The following is an 8805-nucleotide window of genomic DNA, read 5'->3' as shown; positions in this document are numbered from 1 at the left end:
AAAAAATGTTAGAGTTCTTTTTGATTTCTCAATTCTCATTACTCCCTACAACCAACACGTGGCAAAGTCTCAAACTCTCTTATTATCCAGCCACTCACTTTAAAAATAAGTTATTAGTGGCCGGGCGCGGTGGCTCAAGCCTGTAATCCCAGCACTTTGGGAGGCTGAGGCGGGTGGATCACGAGGTCAGGAGATCGAGACCATCCTGGCTAACACGGTGAAACCCCGTCTCTACTAAAAATACAAAAAATTAGCCGGGCGTGTTGGCGGGCGCCTGTAGTCCCAGCTACTCGGGAGCCTGAGGCAGGAGAATGGCGTGAACCTGGGAGGCGGAGCTTGCAGTGAGCCGAGATCACGCCACTGCACTCCAGCCTGGGGGACAGAGAAAGACTCCGTCTCAAAAAAAAAAAAAAAAAAAAAAAAGTTATTAGTACTGCTACTTTTAATTAGTTTAAGCCTCTGTAATTTTCCATTCAATTTATTTCAATTAAATTGTAACAGGATTTTCTTCTCTCCTAAGATCAAACCACTTCATATGCCACTGCCAGAACAAACTTCTCAAGGCATAGCTTGAAAAGCTACTGCCCTGTTCAAAACCTTCCACAATAAAACATGAATTGCATGTTAAACCAAAGTGTCATTGATATTCAAGGTCCTTAAAATTTTACCCAGTCTCCCTTTCCATAATACTTTCCCAATTTTCTCATTTAGGTAAACAGGTATTGACAAATAAGTTTTCTTTTCACTTAAAGTATATAATTCAGTGATTTTTAGTATATTCAACGACAATTTTGAAAAACTGTTTCAAACATAAATAAAATCCACAGGAATAGACAAATTTGCATCATTCCTTTATCGCTACAAATCTAATAATTTCTTACTAGAAAATCTGTCATTTAAGTAGGTTTAAATTTAGATAAATTAGTCAAAATTTTCTAAAAATGATAAAAGGTATTTCCCTGATGCCTTAAAATATCTGAATAAGCATACATTTATTCAACAAGTGGCAAACTTTATTAGTGGTTATCAGATATCAGTTATAGGTAAAAGGACACCAAATAAATAAGGTTTTGGCAACTTAAAATAGACGTGTCTTTTTCAATTATAAATACCTACCCTAAAGTGTATATAATTGGTTCCATATGAACTTTATAGTTCATATGGAACATAGTTATATACACTATATAAAGTGTATATAATTTTAACTGAAAAGTTTTTTTTTTTTTGCCTTTTTCGACTTCATGGAAGTACAACGGAAGTCCACTAAACTTCACATATTTCAAGTACACAATGTGATAACTTTTGGCATATGCATGCACACCTGGGAAATGATAACCACTGTCAGGATAACAAATATTTCAATTTCTCTGAAAGTTTCTTTGGACCCATTTGTAATCTATCCTTCATGTGCCCATATATTTGTTCTACTTTTTGTCACTATAAACTAGTTTATTGCCATGGTCTGAATGTTTGTGTCCCCCAAAATTCACATGTTAAAATCTTAAACCCTAAGTGATGGTATTAGGAGGTGGGTCCTTTTGGGAGGTGATTGGGTCATGGAGGCAGAGACCTCATGAATGTAATAAGTGTGAAGGGAGCTAATTGGCTCATTCTACCATGTGAGAACACAGCAAGCAGGTGCTATATATGAATCAGGAAACAGAGCTCACCAGACATTGAATCTGCTGGAAACTTGATCTTGGACATCCAGACTCTAGAACTGTAAGAAATAAATTTCTATTGTTTATAAGCCACTCAGTTTATGGCATTTTGTTATAGCAGTCTAAATGGATTAAGACATTGATTCCCTAGAATCTTATATGAATGGATTTATAAGATATGTTTATTTTCCCCTTTTTTGCTTTTGATTTTCGGCCTGGCTTTGTCCACTTAGCATAATGATTTTGAGATCCAACCATGTTATAGCATGAATTAATAATTTCTTTCCATTGCTAAGTAGTGTGTTATTAAATGGATATATCACGATATGTTAGCTCATCATGTGTTGGACATTGGAGTTGTTTAGAGTTTTTGTCTATTTCAAATCAAGTTGTTATGAATATTTGTGACCTGGTCTTTGTGCAGTCACACATTTTGGTTTCTCCCTGGTAAATACCTAGGAAAGGAATATCTCATGTGTCTGATAAGTATATGTTTAAGTTTACAAGAAACTTTCCAACTGTTTTCCAAAGTGGTTATACCATTTTACATTCCCACCAGCTATGTAGGAGAGTCCCAGTTGCCCCATATCTTTTCTGCTTCCGTTCTAATTTTTTAATTGTTATTTTGCCCATTCTTCCGCATGGGTTGTGATGAATTTGCATCCCCAAACACTAGTGATGTTTTATACCCTTTCTATAGGTCATCTGTGTACTTTCTCTTTCAAGATAACTACTAAACTCTTTTGCTCATTTAAAAAAATACTGAATTGTTTATTGTTCTATCATTGAGTTGTAAGCATTTTACCATTGACAATGTGACAGTTTGTTTTTATCAAGAAACTTTAGTAGTAGGTTTTTTAAAATAATGTGTTGGTTTTATAATATACCAAGATGACGATCCATGAAAGGACATATATAAACAAATATAATTAAAATATGAAATACTATCTAAATTAAAAAACCATAATTCAAATTGCTAATAATAATCTTTGTGCAGAAGCAGCTGTGATTTATGAAATTCACCTACCTTCTCATGAAGACTACGAAGCCTTACCACAAATTAAATTATTTAATTTACAGTAATCATGTCGTGGTTTTTGTGCTTGCATAAGCATGCATGATCACAGACAGCACAACACCTATTTACAGGGATTTTTAGTTTTCTTTAAAATGTATTCCAAGCATCCTTTAAAGTGTGAATGACAACAGGCGATGTCCTTAAAGAAAAAGGCTTCTTTCTGAAAGAAGTATGCGATAGCTATTCAACACTGCAATAGTGGTTATATAACTAAGTGATGGAAATGAGCAGTCCTTTACTAACTCTGTTTTAGTGTAGCAACCTTCTCTTTGGTCGCTGAGTTCTTATTTCTTATGCTAGCAGCCAACACATATTGCTTTGGATACAAGACTTTCATTGTTTTTAGGTGTTTATCTGTTAGAAATGTTAAAAGTTCTGTATGCTGCAGCAAGAGGTCTCAGGGTAGAAATTCTAGGAGTATTTCCAGGTTGTATTGGTTTACCTAAAGTTTTGATTGATGATGTAACGGCTGAAGATGGAGATGATAAAGCACATTTGTCACTGTTTTCTGTAATGCTTGCATCAAAACATGGTTGTACACCAATCATGATGAATTCTCTAAAAATTCTCCTGTCTTTGCTTAAGGTTTTCTAGGCCTACAGTTTAGATTAATAACAAATATGCAATTTCCTGTGTGTTAGACATATTTTAAGCTATTCCCATAGTATGCAAATTATAATATGTAAAAAGCAGGTGCTTGAGGAAACCCAAACACAATCACTCAAGTGTCATTGAGGTGATCTTCTGAAATCAGAGGATCTCCTTGAGTATAAAAGGATCCAAGTGGGCAGGAGATAATGCTGTCTTTCATGGCTGACTGATACATGCTAGACTAAACATACTTTTCCTGGTTGCAGGAGTAGTTGTGTTAACTCCAAAAAGAGGACTCTGCATTAATAAAATGTTTGACTCTCTTCTTGAAGTTAAAAGTTTTCATCCAAGCTCTGGTCTAGAAATGTCATTTTATATATACTTCTAACTGGTGGAGCTCCACTTTTATCTTTATGAGCTGCTGCAACTGACTATGGCGGTGATGAGCCACCTGCAAGTAAACGTGATCTCATTTCCATTACTCCTACTAGGACCACTAATTGATTGAACTTATAGAGTCGCTGGAAAATCCATCATTAAAAAGACAGGTAAGAACTGGACATTATCTCCTGGCTTTGGAGATGTGGATGAACTCACCGTCACTGGTTCAGATCCCAATGTGGGCACATGTGGTTTCACAGCAAAGGCTGCCATTGTGGCCCGAACTACACTAATCCTAGGACCTTAAGAGTTGTAAACATTCTTTGTATCTTTTTCTAATTTATGTGTTTTGAATATTTTCTCTTAGGTTATAGCTTGCCATTTCATTCCTCTACTATGTCTTTAGAATAATATGTTTTAAATTTTAAATAAGTCCAATTTGTAATTTTTTTTAAATTTATGGTTCAGTGATGGTGCACGACTTCATTAACATGTCAAGAAAATACACATGAGAGGGCATTTCAATAATTACTTTTGCTCAGTTTGAATTCTTAATATGTAGGAGGAAGAGAGAACTATATTTTTTTCTTTTTTTCTTTTTTTTTTTTTTTTTTTTTTGAGAGAGAGTCTTGCTCTGTCACCCAGGCTGTAGTGCAGTGGCGCAATCTCGGCTCACTGCAACCTCCACCTCCTGGTTCATGCAATTCTCCTGCCGCAGCCTCTTGAGTAGCTGAGATTACAGGCGCTTGCCACCATGCCCAGCTAATTTTTTTGTATTTTTAGTAGAGACGGGGTTTCACCATGCTGGTCAGGCTGGTCTCGAACCCCTAACCTCGTGATCCACCCGTCTCAGCCTCCCAAAGTGCTGGGATTATAGGCGTGAGCCACCCCACCCAGCTTAATTTTTTTCTTAATGTTGAACCCTGTATTGCCTCAGTTATTTATCATCTGGAAGAACTGAGAATGAGTTCACATAAGGGAGTCTAAAGTTAACATAAAAGGAAATAATTTATAGTCATGTAACATACATACAACCATTTATTTTTTAGTAATTATTATCTTTCCTTAACTGTGGTATTTATTTTTTGTCTATGAGCTTGAAAATACTTAGCTGATACTAACTGGTAGAAAGTCAGTTGCCAAAGAACAGTCTATTATGAGAAGGTATATACTCAATTATTTTCTTTTGTAAATCATGATCGAAGGGGAAAAAGAAATGGAAACAATATCTCTTGAAAGTCATTGCAAAAACAAATTTATACAACTTCTACTTCCAGCCAAGATAGACTAATAGAAACATGAGGAATACCCTCTTGCCCCAAGGAGCTTAAAACTAGAAAAAAAAATGATGCTATATGTTACAAGTTACCAAATTGTGCACTTTAAATGAATGCAGGATTTATTTTTAGATTTATCTGTCAAGAAAACTATTTGTAAAAATACCTTGGGCTCTAAATCTCTAAATCTATACTATGTGTATTTTAGCCATGAATACTTATCCCACTGAAGTCTGGATTCGGCGAATTTCATGGTTTTGTCTGGGATACAAGTACTGTTGTTCCAAAACATCTTTTTAATTTTGGATTTTTCCTACACAAAGAAATGATAAATGTTTGAGGGGATGGATATGCTAATTACCCTTAATAGATCATTACACATTGTATACATGTATCAAAATATCACTCTGTATATACCCCTATAAATGTGTACAATTATTACATGTCAACTTTTTATTTATTTTTTTTATTTATTTTTATTGTTTTGAGACGGAGTCCAGGCTGTTATCGAGGCTGGAATGCAGTCATGCGATCTCAGCTGACTGCAGCTTTGCCTACCTGGCTCAAACAATTCTCCTGCCTCAGCCTCCCGAGTAGCTGGGATTACAGGCGCCCACCACAAGCGGCTAATTTTTGTGTTTTTGGTGGAGACAGGGTTTCACCATGTTGGCCAGGCTGGTCTCGAACTCCTGACCTCAGGTGATCCACCCACGTTAGCCTCCCAAAGTGCTGGGACTACAGCCATGAGCCACTGTGCCCGGCCCTACATGACAATTTTAAAAGATCAATAATTAATTTTAAAATGAATTTCAGGCATTAGATCATGTGAACATATTAACTATGTAAACTACTTTTGCCCAACTTTTGTATGAATCATTGTTTTAAATTATGTTGTCACGAGCATGCAAGATACTCATTGCTATTGAGTGAATTGCATCACCCTCCAAAGTCATCTGTTGATGCACTATACCCCAATGTGTTAATATTTGGAGATAGGCCTTTGGTGGTAATTACGTTCAGATGAGATCATGAGGGTGGAGTCTGCATGATGGGATTGGTGCTCATATAAGAAGAGACGCCAGAGAGGTTCCTCTTCCTCCATCCTATTAGAAGGCAGCCATCTGCAAGCTAGGAAGAGAGCCTTCACCAGAGCCTAACCATGCTGGCAGCCTGATCTTAAACTTCAAGCCTCCAGATCTATGAGAAACTTTCTGTTGCTTAAGCTAAAAAATAAAAAGTCTTTTCAGCTCTTCACTTTGCCAATAACAGCACACGTCATTTTACTCTCAATATAAATGGCTGAAATGAAATTATTGCTCAATTCATAAAGAGGTTATAAAATTCACTATTAAAATACTATTAAAAGATTACTTATGTGTTTATCAATTCTCAGGATTTTATTCTTATGACTATGTGTTAACTCCGTGGGGGTTCAGACACAAATAAATTCAGTTCAGATAAATTCTGGAGTGGCTTCACTCACATGCATTCATACTATTCAATTATTATTGGCAGAAAATTAGGCTACAGCTAATTACATGATTTGGTAATTACTTGCATTAGTCCTTTCTCCCTTTTATATATTGTCTGCATTTAGGAGTGAAATGTATTACTGCGTCATCATAGTTAACAAACAGCCAAAATAGTAATAGTTGTTTATATGCTAATCAACTAAATTAGTCTCTTGTTTTGTTTTCTGAGATTGAGAAGTTAGTAAAATTTTATGAGTATTTAAATATGCAAGCACTTTGGCAGCTTCTTTTAAGTAATAAATTAGACAATATCCAACAGCATAATGTAATCTGGTTTTTTTGACACTGTGCATTAGAACAAAAAGATTTGAAATTTGCAAATTATTGAATTTTGGTATACTCTTAGATTAAAATTATTTCATTTGTTTAACTCCTGATGGTTCTATATTTGTAGTAACTAGTAATTAATTAAATAACTTATTTTTTTCAAAATTATATCTTGTTTTCTTTGTGTTAGATTCTAATACTTTCAGAATGAGTAAGATAGTCCCTACCCTCAAAGATTTCCTGTATGGTGGGAGAACTATGTGTGCCAAATACTGTAAGATAAGTGCTATGGTACAGAGAAGCATGCAGGGAGACACTATTTAGCTGCTGGGCTTGGCAAATTTTTAATTTAAAAAATGCTTATTTTTTTAATAATTAAAGATTAATTTTTAATGATTAAAATTTAATACCAAATTCAAATAGTATCTGCTTCCTCATCTGTTCCCTACCATGTTGTCTTCACAGAAGCAATAACTTTTGTCTGTTTTTACATCTTTTGACAATTACAGTTATATCCTTATTATCAATATGGTGGGGTTTTTTTTGTCTGTTAGATATTATTTAGTTTCTGATAGAATATATATTTAGATTATTTATCACCTTCTTTCCCTTCTTTTCCCAGCAACTATTCTCACTTAAATATAATTCTCCCTTTTAATTTCAAGTGGAATACTTAAAACTCTAGTTTTTATTCCATTAACCATTTGGACTCCTCATTTATAAAATGGAAATATTAGCCCTTGCACCATTAGCATCTCTACTTTCCCAGCGTCCCACCTCCTAACTTTGATCAGCTATACTTTTAGTGTAATGTGGTCAATGTACATAACATTTAATCCTCTTATAAGCCTCCATGCTCCTGAATTGGAAATAATCACTCTGAACAATCTATAAAAGGATTTAGAATAGTACCTGGCACATGGGAAATGTTCCATCAGTGGGAAGATTTTCTTTGCAATTATAAAATGCTAAGTAACTAGTACAGAGAATGACACATGTTTAGTTTTTTTTTTTTTTTTTTTTTTTTTTTTTTGAGACGGAGTCTCGCTCTTTCACCCAGGCTGGAGTGTAGTGGCGCGATCTCGGCTCACTGCAAGCTCCGCCTCCCGGGTTCACGCCATTCTCCTGCCTCAGCCTCTCCGAGTAGCTGGGACTACAGGCGCCCGCCACCACGCCCGGCTAATTTTTTGTATTTTTAGTAGAGACGGGGTTTCACCTTGGTCTCGATCTCCTGACCTCGTGATCCGCCCGCCTCGGCCTCCCAAAGTGCTGGGATTACAAGCGTGAGCCACCGCGCCCGGCCGACACATGTTTAGTTTTAATAACTTTTAGTTTCCTCCATAATTCTCATCTCTTTCTCCTAAAGATAGCAAAATACAAATTATCTCAGATGTGATATTTAATATTCTTTTTATGTACAAATTAAGATTTAAAAGTTTGACTATTAAAGTTTATGTAACCATTATTCACTAATTTATTTTTAAAACAAATGTATATAATATTTTACACTTGTAATATTTTATAAGCTATAAATAAATCATATAGGAATTCACTAGTAAACTAATTTTTATGCTATACGAATCTGTTATTTCAACATTCTTAACATTGTAGAGTGGTAGTGACACTTTCCTTTTCCAATTCAAATAAATGTTATAAAAGTTAAAAATTTAAAATATACTACATCAGTAATCAATTATATTAAATTTCCATTTAAAAATACTTTTATCTTATATACTTAAATTGAGTTTTTAAATTTTGGTTTTATCATCATTTATGTGAAAATATACTATATTAACTGCCATTCTAAGATTTAAGTGGATATATAGTTATGCTTAAAATTAAATCTCTTTGGAATTTGAGCACTACAACTTTATTTTAATATATACATTTAATATTTTCAAATGTGTTTGACCTGGTTAGGTCCAGTCTAACACATGTTCATATAGGCACATTTGTATGTATTTATTCATCGTTTAATTTACAATTTGTAGCAAAAATGACTTTTTAAAATCTGAAAA

The 8805-nt window shown here is 34.6% G+C and overlaps 1 pseudogene; it reads right to left on the bottom strand.

Annotated features, from left to right (window-relative positions):
- Positions 1-3035: 3035 nt before the first annotated feature.
- On the bottom strand, positions 3036-4736 carry LOC129485406 (nucleoporin NUP35-like; annotated as a pseudogene).
- Positions 4737-8805: the final 4069 nt, after the last annotated feature.

The sequence above is a fragment of the Symphalangus syndactylus genome, chromosome 6, assembly GCF_028878055.3.
Source record: "Symphalangus syndactylus isolate Jambi chromosome 6, NHGRI_mSymSyn1-v2.1_pri, whole genome shotgun sequence".
NCBI lineage: Eukaryota > Metazoa > Chordata > Mammalia > Primates > Hylobatidae > Symphalangus > Symphalangus syndactylus.
This window is presented reverse-complemented; position numbering and strand designations above follow the sequence as displayed.